This window comes from Palaemon carinicauda, chromosome 7 (genome assembly GCF_036898095.1).
Source record: "Palaemon carinicauda isolate YSFRI2023 chromosome 7, ASM3689809v2, whole genome shotgun sequence".
Classification (NCBI taxonomy): domain Eukaryota; kingdom Metazoa; phylum Arthropoda; class Malacostraca; order Decapoda; family Palaemonidae; genus Palaemon; species Palaemon carinicauda.
In genome coordinates this window covers 119,390,560-119,413,858 of record NC_090731.1, presented here as the reverse complement: position 1 = coordinate 119,413,858, position 23,299 = coordinate 119,390,560, and the positions used below count along the sequence as shown (strand labels likewise).

At 39.5% G+C, this 23,299-nt stretch overlaps 2 protein-coding genes across 2 annotated transcripts in view; one reads left to right on the top strand and one right to left on the bottom strand.

The window, feature by feature from the left end:
* The window catches only part of LOC137643997 (arylsulfatase B-like), a 636,333-nt gene that overhangs the window by 488,572 nt on the left and 124,462 nt on the right, over positions 1-23,299 (bottom strand). The window lies entirely within an intron of this gene.
* Positions 20,645-23,299, top strand: part of LOC137643627 (uncharacterized) — a 13,525-nt gene continuing 10,870 nt past the window's right edge. Inside the window, exon 1 of the mRNA XM_068376347.1 lies at positions 20,645-20,772. The gene's annotated coding sequence lies outside the window, so the exon portion shown is untranslated. The remainder of the gene's footprint in view (positions 20,773-23,299) is intronic.

The following is a 23,299-nucleotide window of genomic DNA, read 5'->3' as shown; positions in this document are numbered from 1 at the left end:
CCATTGGGAGGATCGAGTGGTTGGACTAAGGAACACGGAAAGAAAAAGAAACTTATTTTTATTGAAAAAGAAATATCCTTGGATGCAGAGCTACAAGGATGCATCATTGGATAAAGTACGATCTCTATTGGGAGGATCGAGTGGTTGGACTAAGGAACACGGAAAGAAAAAGGAACTTTTTTTTATTGAGGAGGAAATATCCTTGGATGCAGAGGTACAAGGCTGCATCATTGGATAAAGTACGATCTCAAATGGGAGGATCGACTGGTTGGACTGAGGAAGATGGAAAGAAAAGGGAACTTTGTCTTATTGAAAAGGAAATATCCTTGGATGAAGAGGTACAAGGATGCATCATTGGATAAAGTACGTCCTCCATTGGGAGGATCGAGTGGTTGGACTAAGGAACACGGAAAGAAAAAGGATTTTTTTTTTTTTATTGAAAAAGAAATATCCTTGGATGCAGAGGTACAAGGATGCATCATTGGATAAAGTACGATCTCAATTGGGAGGATCGAGATGTAGGACTAAGGAAGATGGAAAGAAAAGGGAAGTTTGTCTTATTGAGAAGGAAATATCCTTGGATGCAGAGGTACAAGGCTACATCATTGGATAAAGTACGATCTCAATTGGGAGGATCGAGTGGTTGGACTAAGGAAGATGGAAAGAAAAAGGATCTTTTTTTTAATTGAGAAGGAAATATCCTTGGATGCAGAGGTACAAGGCTGCATCATTGGATAAAGTACGATCTCAATGGGAGGATCGAGTGGTTGGACTAAGGAAGATGGAAAGAAAAAGGAACTTTTTTTTATTGAGAAGGAAATATCCTTGGATGCAGAGGTACAAGGCTGCATCATTGGATAAAGTACGATCTCAATTGGGAGGATCGAGTGGTTTGACTAAGAAAGATGGAGAGAAAAAGGAACTTTTTTTTTTATTGAGAAGGAAATATCCTTGGATGAAGAGGTACAAGGCTGCATCATTCGATAAAGTACGATCCAATTGGGAGGATCGAGTGGTTGGACTAAGGAAGACGGAAAGAAAAAGGAACTTTGTTTTATTGAGAAGGAAATATCCTTTGATGCAGAGGTACAAGGCTGCATCATTGGATAAACTACGATTTCAATTGGCAGGATCGAGTGGTTGGACTAAGGAAGACGGAAAGAAAAAGGAACTTTGTTTTATTGAGAAGGAAATATCCTTGGGTGCAGAGGTACAAGGCTGCATCATTGGATAAAGTACGATCTCAATTGGGAGGATCGAGTGGTTGGACTAAGGAAGACGGAAAGAAAAAGGAACTTTTTTATTGAGAAGGAAATATCCTTGGATGCAGAGGTACAAGGCTGCATCATTGGATAAAGTACGATCTCAATTGGGAGGATCGAGTGGTTGGACTAAGAAAGATGGAGAGAAAAGGGAACTTTTTTTTTTATTGAGAAGGAAATATCCTTGGATGAAGAGGTACAAGGCTGCATCATTGGATAAACTACGATCTCAATTGGCAGGATCGAGTGGTTGGACTAAGGAAGATGGGAAGAAAAAGGAACTTTTTTTTATTGAGAAGCTCAATGACTTCATCAAGGCATTCTCTAATTAAGAGGGTTTATTTTCTTTGAATTCGCCCTGATTTCACATATTTTACCGTATGGTTTAAAAATCAGACACAATGCTCCATAATGGTAATTTATTGGTAGCCTATATCACATATGTGGGTGAACTTTAATTTCCCTACATTTCCATCAAGAGTCCTGAGCCTTTGAAGTACGGTCCCTATTAGTTCCTTGGTCTTCAACTGAAGTTTCCTTATTTAGACTTGCACAGGTCGTCAACAGTGCCGGGGGCAATTCAGCATACACAGGAGCGGCGTGGGGGGTCGTCAGCAGAATCCATTAGAAAAAGATTTGTAATGTTTGATTTGTATTCGTTTTATTTACCTGCTCGAGAATATTAAGGCATCAAACATTAAAAAAGAAATTTGCAATCGCCTCTATAAGCAAAATGAGAGTATACGTCCCAGATGGTCTACTCCATACCCTTCCCGAAGGATAGCATCAAAACATATAGAGACACAGGTGTAAGCCGAACCTGCCTGTTAAGACTGAAACCAAGAAGCTATGGAATCATGCTCTCCTTATATATAATGATGGGCTTCCAGACAAAAGACGAGAGTTCAATCCCAAGAATTATATCGCCCTGGATTCCGAAGGCCCAGCCCTAGAAAATAATTCCACCAAAAAGGTCCAAACCATCTTTGGGATGGCTGATATCACTCAATACTGTTATGTATAGCTTTGAAAGCAGACCTCAGAACCACGACACATCCCATTCTTTGAAGCAGGAAGCAATAACGGATGTAGAAACATACACGAAAGAGGGCAATAACAGAAGTAGAAACATCCATGCCATTAAAGAATTGAGTAAAAAAATAAATAAATATACATATACTGTATACATGCACATACACACACACACACACACACATATATATATATATATATATATATATATATATACATATATATATATATATATATATATATATATATATATATATGTGTGTGTATATATATATATATATATATATATATATATATATATATATATATATATATATATATATATAATCCAGACACCCAGTATCCCGACAGCCACAATACCGAATTGCCAAAACCCCGACTTGCGTAAAACCCCGCCAGGCCAAAGCCCGACAGAAATACATACATGCATACAGAGAGAGAGGGAGATTTAAACGGTAAACCAGTGATAACAAGGCCTTCAATATAAATGCGAGTGCTTTGGTTTGTTCTTCAGGTTAAAACTCCTAACCAGCCTATGATATTAGTGTTTCGTTTGGCTGTTAACCTTTCATATTTGAACTATATCTCAGTGCTAAACCACTCATAAAAATAGAAGAAATTTGCGAAAAGATTCCTTCTCGAAAAGGAAAAGATAAAATTAACGTACGAGGGTATCTGGTGGTTAAAGATAAAAACCGGAAAGAATTATACAAGTGATGCTGTGAATTTCGTAAATCTAATGACTGCAAAGGAAGAGCAGTTACCAAACTTGTTTTAGATTATCTTCGAGGAACAGCCCATAATTTATCCCTTAAAAAAAGTTTTTACCTTTTTACATTCTTTATCCGTGTCGAATATTTCATTATGCTGTGAAATTATCTTTTTATTATGCATTTATATTTATCCTTTAGCAGGATATCCTTTCAATAAATTTTTAACTTTTTAAATTTATATCCATGCGAATATTTCATTGTATATAAAGAACAGTTATTTTTGTTACCCCAAATATATAAAATAGATTTTAAGCGCTTTGATGTGAAGACTAAGTCATAGAGATTAGATAGCAAGAATGAAGAAAGCAAAAGAAAAGAGGGATAGATCCTTGTTAATTTTACTTATATATATATATATATATATATATATATATATATATATATATATATATATATATATATATATATATATACAGTATATATATATATATATATATATATATATATATATACATACATATAAATATGTATATATATATGTATATATATGTGTATATATATATATATATATATATATATATATATATATATATATATATATATATATATATATATAATTTTGGGTCGGGATTTTGTTTTTGTCAAGATTTTGGTCTGTTGGGATTGTGAGTGTCGGGATTATGGCTGTAGGGATTCTGTCCGGATCCCATTTTATATATATATATATATATATATATATATATATATATATATATATATGTGTGTGTGTGTGTGTGTGTGTGTGTGTATATATATATATGTGTGCATATATACATACACACATACATATATACATACATACATACATAAACCATTATATATATATATATATATATATATATATATATATATATATATATATATATATATATATGTATATAAGAGAAATTTTTCCCATAGAGTTGGAACAGCAAGACAATAGAAAGTTTATAGAATTAGTAGAAGATCTAAGTAGTATTCAGAGGAATAAACAGGTAGCAGAAAGAGAAATTTAGATTCGAACTGGGGGAGTAATTTTGCCAAGTTCGAGAGCCCTTTTACCCGTCACAATACTTCAACATGAAAACGATATTTCCAGTTGAAGCATGATGACTTCGACAAGGCATTTTCTCGCTAGTGAATGATTAGAAGTTCTCTGGTATCCCGATATCGAAGGTCATTCACGCCGATATCGTTTATTATTAATAAAGATTAAAAGAATATACAATTAAAACCAGAAAAGTAAATATGTTATACGAGTTAAATAGCATTAGGAAAACCTGCTTCTCATGTAAATTTCAAAATGCCCCTAGCATTGTACTTCACATTATGTCAAAGGATCTTGGCAAGGATGAACCTGCCATCTTCACCCCTCACCTCAAACAGATATCTATTTTTTCTGTGCTATAAATGCGGCATTCAGTCAACAAATGCCTCACTGTCAAGGGTATCAAGCAGTCGTCGCAATATGGTTGGTGTTGGCCAGCCAGCAGAAACTCATGTGTCATCTGAGTATGACTAAAGCGGAGACGACAAAGAGTAGTCTCCCATTTTCGTGGCATCCCATTATACCTCCAAGGGGATACAACATTGCTATTTCCCTCTTCTTATTTTCGGTTAAACTATCCCAATGATGTTGCCAAATATCATAAATAAAACTCTTAATTGGTGGTAAAAAAATCATCCCAGACAATTGGTTACCTTCTTGGTAGCAACTCGGATGCAGCATTCTTTGCCAGTGAATCTGCCTCTTTATTTCCAGACACACCTACGTGTGCCAGAACTCCGTAAAATCGAACTGCTATACCTTTCAGGCCAATTATAAGAAGCCACTATAAAGTCTTTAAAACTGAAAGGTTACTGGAATTAAAACCTTCTAAAACTTGAAGGACACTTCTTGCATAACTAAAAATGGTAAAATTGCCCTCCCCTTTTAACGCTATTTTCTCAATAGCGGTTAATATGGCATATAATTTAGCAGTAAATATGGAAGATATTGGAGGAAGTGCACCTCTACAGTTAAAAGAACTACCATATACCCCAAATCCAATGCCAGCATCACATTTGGAGCCATTGGTATATATGAAAGTTGATTCCCTATGTTCTTCAACATGTTCCATAAAAAGAAACCTGGCTTCTATTCAATATGATGATATTTCATCTTCCATTGCTTACTCCGTTCTCATCATCTCTGTCTTTCTTCTATATATATTGAGCCCAACCTCATGTGATATTTCATGCTTTCTGGCAAGCAAGCTTTGCAGGTCATGTGGTGTTCTGCTATTAAGGAGAACGTCATCACCGTACTCTAGGGTCAGCTCTTTTCAATGTTTCTCTCTAGTCTCTTTAGAATGAGCATACTATAAATTTTCATGACAACTGACTTAAGTCTGATGTCTCTCTAATTATTGCAATCAGTCAGATATCCCTTTTTTTTGGGGGGGGGGGGATTTTCACCAACACATTTCTGAGAGAGATTAAAAGTTTCTGAGGTAGGTATATATAGGAATATGTATCTCGTGGAGTACCTTATTTGATGTACTAGTTAGTCTGAGGTAATACTGTGTTAACTACATAGCTGATTAATATCTTTAGGGAGTGAGTGACCAGAAAAGGCAACGAATATTTGTTGTGTAAAAGGCATTGTAAAGCAAAGCTTTATTGTTAATATTTTACAAGCTGAGATTGACCATAGTTGGGAAAGCAAGATGCTACAAGCCATATGGAACAAAAGGGGAAAGTAGCACAGGAAATAGAGTAAGGAAATAGATAAAATATATATAAGTAATGAATACAAATCATTCTAAGATCATTAACAACGTTAATATAGAACTGTCATATATAAACAAATGAAGAGAGACTTATGCCTATCTGTCTAACATAAAACATTTGCTGTCAATTTGAATTTCTGGAGATATTATTATTATTATTATTATTATTATCATTATTATTATTATTATTATTATTATTATTATTATTACTTGCTAAGCTACAACCCTAGCTGGAAAAGCAGGATGCTATAAGCCCGGGGGCCCCAACAGGGAAAATAGCCCAGTGAGGAAAGGAAACAGGAAAAGAAATATTTTAAGAAAAGCAACATTAAAATCAATATTTTTTATATAAACTGTTAAAGCTTTAACAAAACAAGTGGAAGAGAAATAAGACAGAATAGTGTGCCTGAGTGTACCCTCAACCACGAAAACTCTAACCCAGACAGTGGCAGACCATGGTACAGAGGCTATGGCACTACCCAAGACTAGAGAACAATGGCTGGATTTTGGAGTGTCCTCCTAGAAAAGCTGCTTACCATAGCTAGTCTCTTCTACCCTTACCAAGAAGAAAGTGGCCACCGATTCAACCACCAGATTAGGAAGATCATTTCACAATCTGATAACAGCTGGAATAAAAATTCTAGAATACTAATTGGTATCGAACCTTGTGATGAAGAAGCCAAGATTATTAGAATTAACTGTATACTCCTTACAGGATGATGAAGTCTGGATAGATCTGAATAAAAAGGAATTATGAAAAAAGCTTATGCGACTTGCATAAAGAAGTATTGAATGACAGTGCCAGAGAATAATATCCAGATCATGAATAAGAAATTTAATAAACTAAAGGTTTGTATACAAAAGATTAAGATGAAGAGTTAGCAGCTGACAACTAGACATAAGAAAAATAATTAAAAAGATGTAAAATGAAAGAATGAAAACATTTCTTCAGGAAACATTGATTACTGAAAATCTTAAAACACTTTCTCAATATGCCAATATTTTGTACAATTGTACAGTTTGACTTTAATTAAAAATAAGGGGCTCAAGGTTAACACGATCAATGGCAGTAGTAAAATCAAGGCCAATCATACAGACTTCCTGACCGCAATCAAGGGATTTCTGCATCACATACTCAAGGGGCTTTATCAAAGCAAAACTGCAAATTGTAGAAATGATGATTACCTTCAGCATACCTTCTTAGATGTTTTGTAAAAAGACGTTAAAAAACTTCATGTTATTTGGGAGTTAAGAAAACTGGGAGATAATCAACAGAGCTAGAGCTACCATAAACACATTTACCTAATGAAGTAACATTACCAATTATTCAACAGGTGCAAAAAGAACCCCTTCTTACCAACTTGCAAAAAACAGCAGACAATTTCATTCAGGAATTAAGAAATCAGCAGTGATTTTCAAAAAACCAAGGAAATATACATTTGGGTCTACGCCTCCATAAGAATCAAGATCCAGCACGAATGTTTTAATTTCACAGGACTGAAAAATTAAACTAGTTAGTTTAGCCTCAGGAAAACCGAAGTGAGAAAGATCAAGTTTCTCATTACTCTGTTTATTGTCAATCATATCAAACATATTCCCTTTCTCTTTGTACAGCCCGTGACAAGACAACTATCTAAATTGAATAAAGGAGGAACTGTTAATGATACACCAAAGAGTACCGATTTAAGGGTAGCCACTATTTGTGTTCCTGGGTTGTACCAGAAACGTTTCCTGGTTTCCTTTTCTGGTCAAATTGTATTGCATTTCAGTTGAAGCATGAGCTATTTGAGCCACAGCTCATACACAAGTATACTCCAGGATGTAAGAGTGTAATTGATATGCAGACGTATGAATAGATAGTGTAGTGTGTGTTTAGGGCTTTGAATCTTTGCTGATGAATATTTCGAGTAGTTTCATGAAACAACTATTACTGCAGCTTCCTACATAGGACAGTCTCCCATAATGCGGCAACTAAAACAGGAAAGTAACTACAACTCTGGTTCTTTTTTTACTTTGGTTTTTCTCTAGAGCCACCCTATAGGCGAGGAAGTTGTTTAGGGCATATAGACACGTATGTATATACATATGTCTTCCCTCGTTTGTAGTAAGTGATGCCAGAGTAGTGTAATCTTTAGAAAATATGTTATTAGCTTTAAGTGCATTCACTGTCAAAATAGACTCTGAAAGTAAGATGTTGGCAAGTATCAACCCAAAGGTACAATAAAAAATCATTCATGGGATGATCCTCAGGTGTATAAAAATGTTCTAAAAAGTGTTTATTACTCTATACTTCAATTATTAAAATATAAATATGAATACATAGAATATTTACCTGATATGCGGTGCCCTATAAACTATGGAGATATCTTAACAAGCTTTTTATTAGCTTACGCCTGATTGCTTTCTGCATCATCCTTAGCGTACCATCTCCTCTTTTGGTTAGAACCTTCGATACTTAAAAGATATAAAAAACATATAAGACTTATTCTAATATCAAGTCCCTGTAGAGTGAAGCCACAAAATTATGACTATGACTTGATTGCTTGGATATGAGGTTATTCAAAATACAAAATTTGAAGATATAACAGTGGTGACGAGCAAGGCAGCATATATTATAGTTCAATACTTTTGCAAATATTGAAAATTCAATGAGAAACGTTTTTATTTTTTTTGAGATTAATTCTTTCACAACTCCGAAAATCACATTTCTAAAATTTAAACTCATCTCTGAAAAATATTTTTAATAATTTATTGATGAAAACTGATGAAATATATATTTTCTGTTGAGCACCAAGTGATTCATATGAGACTGACATCCATATGTGTTGCAGATGCTTAATGATAGATTGATTGATTGATTGATTTGAGGTTTTCTGGCCTCCTGACATCTAAAGTCATTGATGCTGATATCATTTATTATAAATTAAGAACAAAAGAATATTCAATTAAAACCATAAAGGCAAATATATCACTTTAAAAGTTGAATAGCTCTCAGAAGACCTGATTCTGAAGTAAAGCTAAAAATAAGGCTAGCATGTTAGGACACATCATGTCCAAGAATCTTGGCAAGGATGAACCTGCCATCCTCACCTCGAGCCTCAAACAGGTATCTACTTCTTTCACTACTATAGAGGAGCATTCGGTCAACAAATGCCTCACTGTCAAGGGTACCAAAAACTCGTCGCAATATGGAGATGCTTAATGAACATATTAAATACCATCTAAGAAAACTTAGGGGATGACATGGTTTTCATTATGAGCAATGCTTGGCAATCTAACCATAGGTTCCAGGATGAAATCTTTGTTTTCTTGACGAGAATTAGAGCGCCTATATATTTTGGCAGATTTATATAACTAACAACAGGGTTCAAACACTTATAAGAAAAAAAATGCCAACTAAAAATTGCAACTAAACATTCAAGACTGTTTGAATGATTACATCACATTATTATATATTTGATATCATAGAAGAAAAATAAAACTTTTGGCTGGTTTCAGTTAATCGGGTTACCCATATGTATGTGTATTTGTGGATTCATATGCATGGAAGAGTGCAAACTAGATAGAACCTTCTACAATGGGTGATAATATAAAGCACATATCTAGGAAAATGGAGATTGATTCCCGGGCTTTGACCTTACATCAACTGTTATTTGAAGACAACCTCTCGGGTACTGACACAAAGCATTTTTGTTCGCACTTCTATCCTAACATTTAATGTATATAATTAGCATCACTGACCATTATGCTAGCAATGTCTTGCGAATAGAAAAAAATTAATCAGATCTCGTACACACACATACATTCATACGTATAGACAAACACAAAACATACATACATACACACACACACACACACACACATATATATATATATATATATATATATATATATATATATATATATATATATATATATATATAACGGATTTTGAGCGAAGCGAAAAATCTATTTTTGGGTGAGATAGCCATGTCGTCCTGATGGAAGTTCCTATAGGGTAGCTTCCTAGGGTATATTACAACTACGGCGATATTCCCAGAGAATTTACCTTAAGGTACCAGAATTCTAACTCCTGGAGCGAGTATCCCTCGTGAAAGGGATATCGCGACATATCAGAGGACGTATTCTAGACACGTCACATGGCAATCTACTACCTGAACAGAGATTCGTCTCGTAGGAGGGAGATTGACGAGATACGAATTCGGGAAAGAAAAAGGGGAGCCGCTCCCAAGGCTTCCCTATCCCCCGATTCGTATGCGTGCCTGGCGCCAATCCTGGCGCCATCTGTATTCCTTGTAGCGTACACGAGGTGCTACAGATACTGTATGTAGGGAGGGGTCCTACAGCCCTTTCTTAGAAAGGCAAGGGCGGGTCCATCAGGACGACATGGCTATCTCACCCAAAAATAGATTTTTCGCTTCGCTCAAAATCCGTTTTTTGGGCTCAAGCCATGTCGTCCTGATGGAAGTGTACCAGAGCATTACTGTATCTGTGGATTCTCAGAACGTGCCGTACTCCCCGGAGATATTTATTCCCGGTCGACTAGACCTAGAGACCTAAGATGTTACCGTTATACATCTTTTCAACTAACTATAAACTATGTTAGAGCTTCCTGCCCCCTACAGGGAAGAGTCCTACTAGACTCTGGAAAGTCTCGAAGAGTACATATATCTATGTATGAATGCCAGGCAAGCTAATATAGTGGTCTCGCCCTATATTAAGTAAAGCATAGTTTGTATAGAACCACTGCGTCAATATATTGACCAGTCATCCGCACAATACTTGTATTGGACAAAGGTTTATATCCGCATAGGAAGAAACTAATAAAACCGCCCTCGTCCCTTTATGGGACGGAGTCCTCCCATTAGGGGACTTACATAAACCAATGCAACATAGCTTGCAAAACAGAACAATTCTATCAGAATTATCCCAGATAAGATACATAGAATTAAAATGCTCAATTATACCAATAAATTGACACAGGTGAAAGAGACGCAAGGTTCTCAAGAACAAGTTTATTGACAGATAATAAACAGACAGGTTAACAACAAATATATATATTTATATAAAAGAGGGTAACCCAAAACTTTAAGCATAAGTATGATAGTAAACAGAACTTGTTTATCTGAAAGAAAAACCATTAAACACCACTTTAATGAGATACCAAGGTATCAAGTCATAAAAAATCTGTATTACAAATCAATCACATTAGCGTTAGAAACGCTTGGCACACATGTCTGAACTTATGCAAGGTTCACCTTTGAAGGAAGGAACAGTCTATATAGGCACTTGGTGCCCTCATTTAGTTTGTAGTACAGTATGTACCTACACACTCACCCTGGACTTAATCGTCCCAATTAAGACCACTGTTCCTCGCAGAGTTAAACAGTAGGGTTAACTACACGACCCACTGCTACCACAGATCTCTTAAGTTCCTCTACTTGCTTCGCATAGTGGCGAAAGAACACCCTGGAAGACTTCCAGCCCGTGTATGAACGGAGATGTTCAAAATCCATACAATTAAAGAAATTTAGGGATGAGGCAACTTTCCTCGGATCGTGACCTGCGGGTGTACTGTCAGGATCCGCTCTGCGAATAAAATATGTCATTTTCGCTCTGAGTTGATTCAGAGATAAATTTGAGCCTGATGTTTCTCCCCTGAATAGTTGACTACCCTTGAAGTCTGAAGTTCTACGAAGATAGACCTTTAGGCATTCTACTGGACATAGAGATGCATCTTCTTTCAGAGGACAGATTCTCCAGGGACCCCACCTGTTGGTGGGTAACTCATTCTTGGCGAGAAACGTAGGATCCGGAAACAGGTTCAGCTCCCCCCCATCCAGGAACTGAACACGACCTGCCTCTCTCGAGAGGGCTACGATCTCACTAACCCTGGCCCCGGACGCGAGTGCAAATAGGAAAATAACTTTTTGCGTCAAATCCTTTAACGCACATTCTTCATTGCTCAACAAGGAGGCGAAATGAAGAACTTTGTCTAAAGACCATGAGATGGGCTTTGGAGGTGCTGAAGGTCTGAGCCTAGCGCAGGCTTTCGGAACTTTACTAAAGATCTCGTTACCTAGGTCGATCTGGAAGGCAAATAAAATGGGTCTCATCAAAGCCGATTTACACACTGAAATCGTGTTAGCTGCCAATCCTTGGCCATGGAGATGGATGAAGAAAGATAAGCAGAAATCTGTTGAGATCTCCTGCGGATTCTTTGCCTTTACAAAGGCCACCCATTTTCTCCAAGATGACTCATATTGCCTTCTAGTCGATTTGCACTTGTATTCCTCTAGGAAGTCTATGCTGGCTTTCGAAATCCCGAAGCGCTTTCTCACCGCTAGGGCGAGAAAATCATGAGCTGCAGGGTCTGGGTTTTCTGTAATGAAGCGCAGACAGTCGACTTCTGGACTCGCTGGGTCAGAACTGGATGTGGTAGCGGCACGAACTTCATCTGTAGTTCCAACGCCAAGGGGAACCACATGCTGTTCGCCCACTTGTGGGCCACTATTGCCGCTACCCCCTTGAAGGATCTCAGTTTGTTGAGGACCCTCAACAGAAGGTTGTGAGGAGGGAACAGATAAATCCTGGACCATCTGTTCCAGTCGAGGGACATTGCGTCCACTGCTTCCGCTAAGGGGTCCTCGTACGGGGACACGTACAGGGGCAACTTCTTGTTGTCTTTCGTCGCAAAGAGGTCTATTTGCAGTTCTGGGACTTGATTCAGAATGAAGGAAAATGATCCTGCGTCTAAGGACCATTCCGACTCTATCGGTGTGAACCTGGATAGAGCGTCCGCTGTCACATTGCGGACTCCTTGAAGGTGAACTGCCGACAGGTACCACTTCTTCTTTTCCGCCAATCGGAAAATGGCTAACATCACTTGGTTGAGAGGTGGTGACCTCGACCCTTGTCGATTCAAGCATCTCACAACCACCTCGCTGTCTGTCACCAATCTTATGTGGATCGAGTGACGCGGGGAGACTTTCTTTAAGGTAAGGAGCACTGCCATAGCTTCTAGAAAGTTTATATGAAAGGTCCTGAATAGCTTGGACCAAGTCCCCTGGACTTTTTTCCGATGAGAGTGACCTCCCCATCCCTCCTTTGAGGCGTCTGAGTGAATCGTCAACGACGGGGGAGGTGGCTGAAGAAGAACAGACTTCTTTAGATGTCTGGCTTGGGACCAAGGTCTGAGAAGAGTACGTAGCCGAGGCGGCACTGGTCTTCTCAGGTCTCTTCGCGCGTTTGATGCATACCTTCTCCAAACTCCGGTTGCATCCTTTAGCTGTGCTCTTAGCACTGGGTCTGTCACTGAAGCAAACTGGAGAGAGCCTAGTACCCTCTCCTGTTCGCGTCTTGATATCCTTTCGGAATCTAGAAGTCTCTTGACAGAGCCCGCTATCTCCTTCCTTTTCTTCATTGGGATGGAGAAACTGTGTGACAAAAGGTCCCAGTGGATTCCCAGCCACTGGAACTTTTGGGATGGAGAAAGTCGAGACTTTTTCTTGTTGATCTTGAAGCCTAGGTACTCTAGGAACTGGATCACCTGACTGGAAGCTTGCAAGCATTCGGTCTCGGATGCTGCCCACACCAGCCAGTCGTCCAGGTAGGCTACTACCTGAATTCCCTTTAGGCGTAATTGTTTGAGAGCTGCGCTCGCAAGCTTCGTGAAAATCCTTGGGGCTATGTTTAGCCCGAATGGCATGGCTCTGAAGGCGTACAGTTTTCGTTGTAGCCTGAACCCTAGGTAGGGGGAGAGTCGACGGCTGATTGGAATGTGCCAATAGGCGTCTGACAAGTCTATAGAGACTGAGTATGCCCTCTTGGGCAGTAAGGTCCTTATGTGTTGCAGTGTTAGCATCTTGAATTTGCAATTCACTATGAACTTGTTGAGTGGTGACAAGTCCAGAATGACTCTGAGCTTTTCCGAGTCTTTCTTGGGAACACAAAACAGCCTCCCTTGGAATTTGATGGACTTCACCTTTCGGATCACATTTTTCTCCAACAGTTCTTGAACGTACTCCTCCAAAATGGGGGTGGAGTGTTGGAAAAACCGAAGGCATGGGGGTGGAGTGCTGTACCAGCTCCAACCCAGTCCATTCTTGAGTAGGCTTTGGGCCCAGGGATCGAAGGTCCAGCGATCCCAAAATTTCATCAGTCTCCCTCCTACCGGTATCATTTCACTTGGACTGCCGTCCTGAGGTCTTGCCTCCCTGACCACGACCACCTCTGAATCCCCTTCCCCTTGAGGGGCGCCTAGACGAGCCTCTGGCTGCTCCTCTAGGTTTTGCACGAAAGGAAGAAGACTGTCCTTCGAACGTTGGGGCGAATGTGGTTGACTGACCTGGCACCGCCTGGGGTACCCACTGAAAGGCAGTCGGGGTTTGTGCCACCATCTGGGGCACTGGAGGCAAAGGCAATTGCAGTTGCTGTTGCTGTCTATAAGGCTTGGCTGGCCGAGATGGTAGCCTAGTCTTCATATTCTTCCTCTTTGGTTGAGGACCCTCATCCGGGGAAGATTTTCTTTTGATAGCCAGGCCCCACTTCTGGAGAAGATTTCTATTCTCCACGGCGGCCTTATCAACAACCTCTTTGACCACATCGGTAGGGAAAAGGTCTTTTCCCCAAATGTTGGAGGAGATTAACTTCCTTGGCTCGTGTCTCACCGAAGCCCCGGTGAACACGAACTCCCTACAAGCTCTCCTTGCCTTGACGAAGTTATAAAGGTCCTTCGTCACTGTGGCTAAGTGAGACTTAGCCACTACCATGAACATTTCATGGACCTTGGGGTCACTTGCCATCGTCTCGAGAGTAGTCTGATGAGACATTGAGGCAGCCAGTCTTTCTTTTGTCTCGAACTCTCTTCGTAAAAGAGATTCGGACAGCTTGGGGAGGTCCTCGCCGAATTGCCATCCGGCAATATCAGCCTCCAACTTTCCCACTGAGAATGTTAGATGGACATCCTTCCAGTCTTTGTGGTCCATAGGTAGAGCCAGCGACAAGGGTTTACACTCCTCCAGGGAGGGGCAAGGCTTGCCGGCCTCGACTGCCTTTAGGACAGCCGCAAACCCTTTCTGTAAAAAGGGGAAGGCTCTATCAGGAGAGGACACAAACGAAGGGAGCTTCTTGCTCAATGCAGCTACCTTCGAATTCGAGAAGCCCCTCTCTTTCATCGAGGATGAAAGTAGGGCTTGAGCCTTAGCGTGGTCCATAACAATGACCTCCTTCGGCTCTGTCTCCTCCCTTGAAGCTGGTTCTTTTCTCAGCCGGACATAGCAGTCCGGATATGATGCCTTGCTGGGCCAGAATTCTACCTCCTCTAGGGGAACTGAACCCAGCTTATCCGAAATGACGATCTTTCCAGTCGTCATCGGCATGTGCTCAGCATACCTCCATGGGTTAGCATCTGAGCATATGGGAAGGTCTTTCACATTGAGCCTTTTCCGGGGCCCATGTGATTCTGCCAGGGACTGCATACGCAGTTCCATTGCAGCCGCCTTCTCCTGATTCTCCTTCTGCATTTGTTGGATCATTCCAACAATCGAAGAGAGGGCCTGTCCCAGTTCTACTGGGAGGCCAGCCGATGTTGAGGGGATAGGCTCCGGCATCTGAACCGGAGTAGCCGACACCTCGTCGACCTCATCCTCTACGACATCCGGGGTTTGAACTTGATCCTGACCTTCTGCCAGGAGGTCTTCTTCCAAACGATCGTCCAGGTCAGACATCCTGTCACACAACTGGATGTCTTGCATCGCATCTGCGACTTCCTCGTCCACCTGGACTTGATCTTGAAGGATCTCCTCTTGAGGCTGGGGAATCACTGCCTCAGCTGATGCCTGGGGAAAAAGATACGCCCTCATCTTCTCACTTGGAAGATAAGGGCCAGAGGTGTTCTTCTTGAAGCCCCTTACCCAAGTACGAAGCTTTTCCCTAGCTATATCCCTTGATTCCGCCGTTCTAGGGGAATCAAAAGCCTCAGTAATCAGGTTAGTGCATACAGTACATACCTGAGGGTCCCAATACTGGAGATCATCCTTGGAGACAGCGCATGCTGCGTGTCTCCTACAACACTCATGTCCGCAGAGGTTCTTGCTGCGGACATTGCAGAAAACATTTCCGCACTTCGGAGGGTCCTCCTGTAAAGAGAAGAAATTTCCATGAGTATCAAGTGAACTATGTATCACTGGATATGCATAGTATAGCATAACAATTCATAAATGAAAGACACACACTTGTGTTTCCCTCACAACCCATTGTTGCAGCCTTCCGGATAATAAAATCAAAAATGGTTTATCTCTACTAGAGTAACCAATGCAAGGTTTCCAGAGGAAACAGGTGGAGCTCACACCTAGGCAATGATTTTAAAAATCCTGGATAATAGACGGGGAAGAACTCTGCTTCCTGTCTGAGGGCAACAGCAAAGGGCTGTGTAAGAAAACACAATAGTATTAGAAGATACAGTGCTGTACCTAAACTTTTACTATAGTTTTCTTCTTACTGTATATGCTATACAGAAGAATACTAGTACAGTATAGGAGGATGTGTGCCGGCCTGCCTTTGCCGGCCGGCACACACCACAATTAGCTTTAAAGTATACTACTTAACAGCTATAGGGCGGCAGCCCTCTGGTTCAAATGCCTGTGCCGGCGGCAGCAGCTGCCGGCCAGCAACAGCCAGTGTTGGCCGGCAATGATTGCCGGCCAGCAACTACACAAGGTAGTACCCAGCTGCCGGCCACACTCTTGGTGACCGGCAGACAAGGACTGACATAAGCCGGCCGGCAAAGGTACAAGACCGATGCCAGCCGGCAGCAAAAGAACCAGAAGACTACCCCTGCCCGGCTGCCGGCCTCATAGGCCGGCAGCCGGCCTCATAGGCCGGCTGCCGGGACAGGTACAGCACTAGAAGAAAATAGAATGGATGCCGGGATAAGAGTGTACACAACCCCCCAAGCCCGGCAACCGAAAGAGTGCATATAAGGAAGGGGAGAAACTTAATTCAGGCTTCCTTGACCAATGCCGTCCGGCTCTGCCGGCAGGCATGGATGAGGGACCAAGAGAGGTCCGGGCAGCACTCGAAAACATAAGACCCTTGCCGTCCAGCGTCTCTGCCGGCCGGCAATGGGCTTAGTCAATCCATATCCCAACCTATACTAGGTCCAGAAGTAGAATGACATATGGTACAGTAATACCCCTGCCGGCCAGCTCTGCCGGCCGGCAAGGTACAGTACAGTAATGGCTAGGCCATTACGGAGATAGAGGGGGAAGGGACAAGAGGGTCCTGCCAACCTTGCTTTAGTGACAGATCACCCGCAGCCAAGAACTCTGTCTTAGCCTAAGGGAGATCTAAGGGAAAGGGCCAGCGCAGTAGTATAATACCTGCCAGCTTCCAGAGCACCAAAGCAAGGAAGGCGTTGCAACTCCCAAGGGAAGATTTATCCTCCCCGAGAACAGCAACAGGACTTAGTCTGGTCGATCACACAAGAAGGAATCATAACTACAGAAACCTTCGACAGTGACCTAAGGGAGCTCAGCTCCCTTTGTAAGTGTTAGGTCAGCGAGGGAGACTCTGCCCCAAGCCAAACAACACGGACTCAGACTAAAAACTCTGTTGTTCTGTCCCTCTTTGAACCAGACTCAGCAGGAACAGGAAGGTACAGTAACACCCTAGTATAGTTTTATCGAAAATAAATTCGGAAAAAACCACTTAGGGATAAGCCCAAGGCTTAAACAGAGGGAAAGGGATTGCATACCTTCTCCGAAGAAAAGAAAGCAACCGGGGAGTATGATAAAGTATACTAAGGCTCCATAAGCAATTAGCCTAGGCACCAAGAGAATCGATTACCTAATTCACCGAAACTCTCACGTATACAATCTTGGAAATATTCCATACAGTCTAAAATGTATAAAATATAGCCTAAAGCTTCAATAAAATTTTAATTACACTCGGAAAAACCATAATCATGCATTAAGTACTAGGACCAAACGACTAGGCTACATGGCCTAGCGTAGGCCAGAATGGCGAATACTTCGCCAAATAATACTAAGCACGAAAGGAAATCCTATGTAAAGCTAAATAGCTAAATTTTATTAAGCAAAACAACCAGGAATGTCACTCTGACTAACTAATTTATACCTAGCGAGTGACAGTGTCCAGGACACCTCTGGTAGGCTACGGCTCTTGTATCAAAGATTAATCCTATTAATCACTCAAAATTTTACCAAGAGCCTACATTTATACATAACAGACACTATACTCAACTTATCCGAGGTCAACGAAGACGAAGAAGCCATGAAAAGCTGAATAAATCCAAGATTTGCGAGAAAAACAGGAAAAAACACCGAGTTGTTAAGCTACGCAAAAAGGAATACAGATGGCGCCAGGATTGGCGCCAGGCACGCATACGAATCGGGGGATAGGGAAGCCTTGGGAGCGGCTCCCCTTTTTCTTTCCCGAATTCGTATCTCGTCAATCTCCCTCCTACGAGACGAATCTCTGTTCAGGTAGTAGATTGCCATGTGACGTGTCTAGAATACGTCCTCTGATATGTCGCGATATCCCTTTCACGAGGGATACTCGCTCCAGGAGTTAGAATTCTGGTACCTTAAGGTAAATTCTCTGGGAATATCGCCGTAGTTGTAATATACCCTAGGAAGCTACCCTATAGGAACTTCCATCAGGACGACATGGCTTGAGCCCAAAAATATATATATATATATATATGGGGATGGGACCATTCGCCGTTGCCGATTCGCCGCCGACAGTTAGCCACCGCCCATTCGCCTCCGATGCCATTTCACCACCGCTGATTCGCCACAGGCCAAAGAATAAGTGCTCCCATCATAAGCATATGGGGCCTTTTTTTTTTTTTTTTTTTTTTTTTTTTTTTTTTTTTTTTTTTTTTTTTTTTTGCCGGATAAGTCTGAAAATTTGATAATTTATTAATTTTATAATTTAACAAGGTCGTTTGCTTGGATTGTTTACAAGCATAACAAGTATATTTTATTTTGGCAAAAATGATATTGATGTTGTTCATCCAATTCTGTATATCTTTCTAACAAATAAGCAACGTTCAACTTACCTACGCATGTTTGAAATGGTTAAATCATTGGTACCTAATCTAAGACCGGAGTGTATCCATTGTGACTTTGAACAAGCAGCTATTGGTGCTATGACAGAAGGCTTTGCTGGAGTCCAAATAAGGGGATGTTTTTTTTGTTTTTTTTTTTTTTTTTTTCATTCAGCAAAAAACATGCAAAGACATATAGCTGCAGTACAATAATGACCCCGAAATTATACTTGCTTTGGCTTTTGTACCACATTGTGACCTTGACATCTACACAGAAGCACTTTCTGACTTTTTCCCTGAGGAAATCATGCCAATATTAGATTGGTTTGAATATAATTTTATTGGTATCTACAATAGGCGCAGCAGTTTTTATTTTGGCATCTACAATAGGCGCAGCAGACGCCGAAGGCCACCCTTGTATCCCCATGATATATGGTTTCAATATGAAACTACTTTAAATGATGAAGATCCAAATAACCACGCAGAAGCTGCTCATCGCAGAATTGCTTTTGAACTTAGAGCTAACCACCCAGCCATATGGATATTTATAGAAACTCTCATGAAAATACAAAAGGGAAGAGATTTATATATTGAACAACTGATAGGAGGACGCAACCACCATTAAAGCTGAAAAAATATAGAAGCGCTGTTGAAAGACTAAAGAATATTGTTCTCGAGTACAACAATGAAAGAGACGCTTTGGAATATCTCAAAGGAATAGCCCATGTATATCAAATGAACTAAAGTTTAAATTTTTTTAGGTGCAAACATATAATTTTTTTACTTGTTCGTAAACAATAAAATGTTTGAGTTACTTTCAACTTTTTTTACATAAAAAAAAATGTTTATTTATTACATTTCTTTTATTTACGATTTGCAGTAGAATAGTTAAAACTGCCAAAATAAAAGAAAAACTGCAGTGGGGAAAAAAATAAACAGCTGTAGTTATGTTTTTGGTGGCGAAATGCCCGGTGGCGAAATGGTCCAAGTGGCGAAAAGCTGGTGGCGAACTGGTGGTGGCTAATTGTCGTCGGCGAATAAGCGGTGGCGAATAGTCACCAACCCATATATACATATATATACACATATATATATATATGTATATATATATATATATATATATATATATATATATATGTATATATATATATATATATATATATATATATATATATATATATATATATGTATATATATATATATATATATATATATATATATATATATATATATATATATATATATATATATATATATATATGTATATATATGTATATATATATATATATATATATATATATATATATATATATATATATATATATATATAAAGATGAATTTTCAGTATCTTATATGACAGGTCAGGAGGATAAGAGGAGAGCTGAAAGTGATCTTAGCAATTAGACTTGCAAGAGTAAACACTAATCACAGCATATTTTCCCCTTAGGACAAACTCTCAAAATCATTTCCCTAAACATATGATTATCCGATCAATTATTCCTTGTGGCATTTTATTACTTGTGGCCTCTAATGCTTTCCTTGACTCTTTGCTGCTTAGCTATTTGTAATTCTCTATCAAAATAAATTCAGCAGTATTCAAGGAATTTCCACGAAAAAGGGCCTGACACGTCTTCCTTTAGAACTGATGATCAAGTGGGAACAATTCATCATTGTTTGATTGTATATAAATATCGTCACGAAAGTCTACTACCTTGTGTAACTAAGATATATCTATCTGAACACCTAAGGTGTGGTGAGGTGAAGGTAGGACGAGTGTTCTAGTGGATAAACACTTGCGAGTTAGTTTGACAGGTTTGGCGGAAGTCAACACACGTATTTTGTGGCCGTTCCTTTCCTCCCACCAGTGTGCTTTGTGACATCACGGTGCTTAACCATCGTCTGCAGTAAGTTGGTTAACTATTCCACATTATTCCATATTTAATGTCGCGACACCATATACCAATCATGAATATCTTGACTAAATCATTGAATTCAGCAGAGCAAGATGAAACCGGCAGTTTACAACGTAGCAAAATGTGACGCCATACATCCCTTCGTCTACACTTCGTTTTTGTGCAATTTTTAGCAGGATTTGTATTTTTCATTTAACTTTTACAAAATCAAAATATACCGCTAATCTTGAATTTTGATGACATTTTCTACGTACTGTGCAATATTTGTGCAATTCATTTTGCATGAGCTTTGCATTAGAATTTGTATTTTTTTCGTTCGTCTGTATAGACTTCCATGTTACTATGTGTGCTGAGTGGAAGAAAAAGAGGAGTATTCTTTCTTTGTATGTGGGTTGCATGTTGCATTATAAGGCTCCCCTGATGCAGCCCTGTATGGGAAAGAGGGCGACCTGTCCTACAGTGTAGCTACAAAGGCTTTCGGTGATCAATGGTAATCCAATCCCCTTTTCCGCGAATTTTATGATGAAAGCTTTTGGGGCACAACGACTGACAAGGATTGGCCGGTGTATGGGGCGCAAATGGTAGTTTACGACTGTTGGTATTTATAAAGACATGTGTTGTGGTGTGTAGGTCTTTTAGTATGTGTTGCTTTGCTGGAAGCAAGTAACACTGACTGCAGGGAATCAATTTTTTTCCAAAACGTAAAATAAATGCTGAAGATCATCAGAGGAGATAGCAAACGGAAAATATTCAGCAAGAACGACCAACTTGTCACCAGGTACCATTCCATCAGCTGACACATCCATGGTGTCCTTGTGAGTGGTCTTCAATCCGAGGAAGACCCAAGGTAGTTGTATAAACCAGCATGAGTCGTTGCAGCAGGACATCAAAGATGCTTTGAGGGCCCGATGGAAACGTTCCACTATTATGTTGGCTGCTGGGTTTAAGCAGTAGTCTTATGTGAAGTGATAAAAGAAGATTCCCTAATGATGTCAACAACTGAGAGGTGAAGGCGGTACACGCGTTGAAAGTATTATGGTCTGTGGTGCCAAGTTTTGCCATCCATCTTGAAAGTAAGACAGCAGTACTTGAGGCAAATGCTGCTTCAGGACAACGAGTGAAGCGATTGAAGACTATGAAAAGGTAATGGTGTCCTTATGACGAATTCATGTGTCAATGCACTTTTGACAATGACCCATTTTGTTAATGTCATGCTATATGAACTTCGACTTCAGTAGCTCTGCAGTAGATTAGTACGATGGGTGCGAGAAGCCATGGATCAATTGAAACACCTATCAATGCATGGAGGCAGGTATCCAAGGGAGTGACATACCATTACCGACGTCACAAGAGCGGGTGGCGGAGTCATCAGAGGTGACGTCTTCATAATTGAGAAATGTGCAGGATGTCCTGCAGGTTTGGTATTCCGGGTTCTTTCGTTGGGCTTCTGTTATGGCACTGTAATCCATTAGCAAGTGGAAAGTGACCACTGTGTTTCTGGAAAGGTAGTCAGCCACAGGATTCAGTTAACATGGGGTGTAGTTCACGGTCATTATAGTAGCTGCATTATCTACAAAGATCAATCTGAAGTGCTGAGCTTCACATTATTGGCCATACAGAAAATTTTTTTTTCTCTTTCTGTATTTGTGGATAGTGATAAAATTATCCTATATATGTATGTATATATATATATATATATATATATATATATATATATACATACATATATATATATATATATATATATATATATATATATATATATATATATATATATATGTGTGTGTGTGTGTGTGTATGTGTGTGTGTGTGTGTGTTATGTATATATATATATATATATATATATATATTATATATATATATGTATATATATATATATATATATATATATATATATATATATATATATATGTGTGTGTGTGTGTGTGTGTGTGTGTGTGTGGGTGCATGTGGGTGTGTCTGATTTTCTTGTTAGTACAAAGAGGTATATATTGTTCGAATTACCCAAATTATAGTGAATTATGAAGTAATACATGTGGTTCTTGTGAAAGTCATGCAATATACAACATACTTTAAACGTGAAGGTTATCCATACTAATATGTGCCAAATTCATAAGGATATATCTGCTTATCTGATGCAAGTATGACCTTTTGGTGAGTCAGTTTCTGGAATACTTTTTGTTAGATTATAACGACGAATGATCTTAAAATCTTTACATTATTCCTCTAAATCTTTCTGTATGTTTATTGGCATCTTGCATCCAAATGATTAGAAAGAGAGAGAGAGAGAGAGAGAGAGAGAGAGAGAGAGAGAGAGAGAGAGAGAGAGAGAGAGAGAGAGAGAGAGAGAGAGAGAGCGTATGGGTCCTAGTGATTAAACTGGATAAAAGTGTTATTCTTTCCTGTTTGTACTTTTGAAAAGAGCAAATAAATTCAAAGATATTTTTATCAAAGATATTTCTGTAAGTTACTCGCAAGACAGTAGGTATTCGGTCAAGATCATCTGTATTCTGTACTG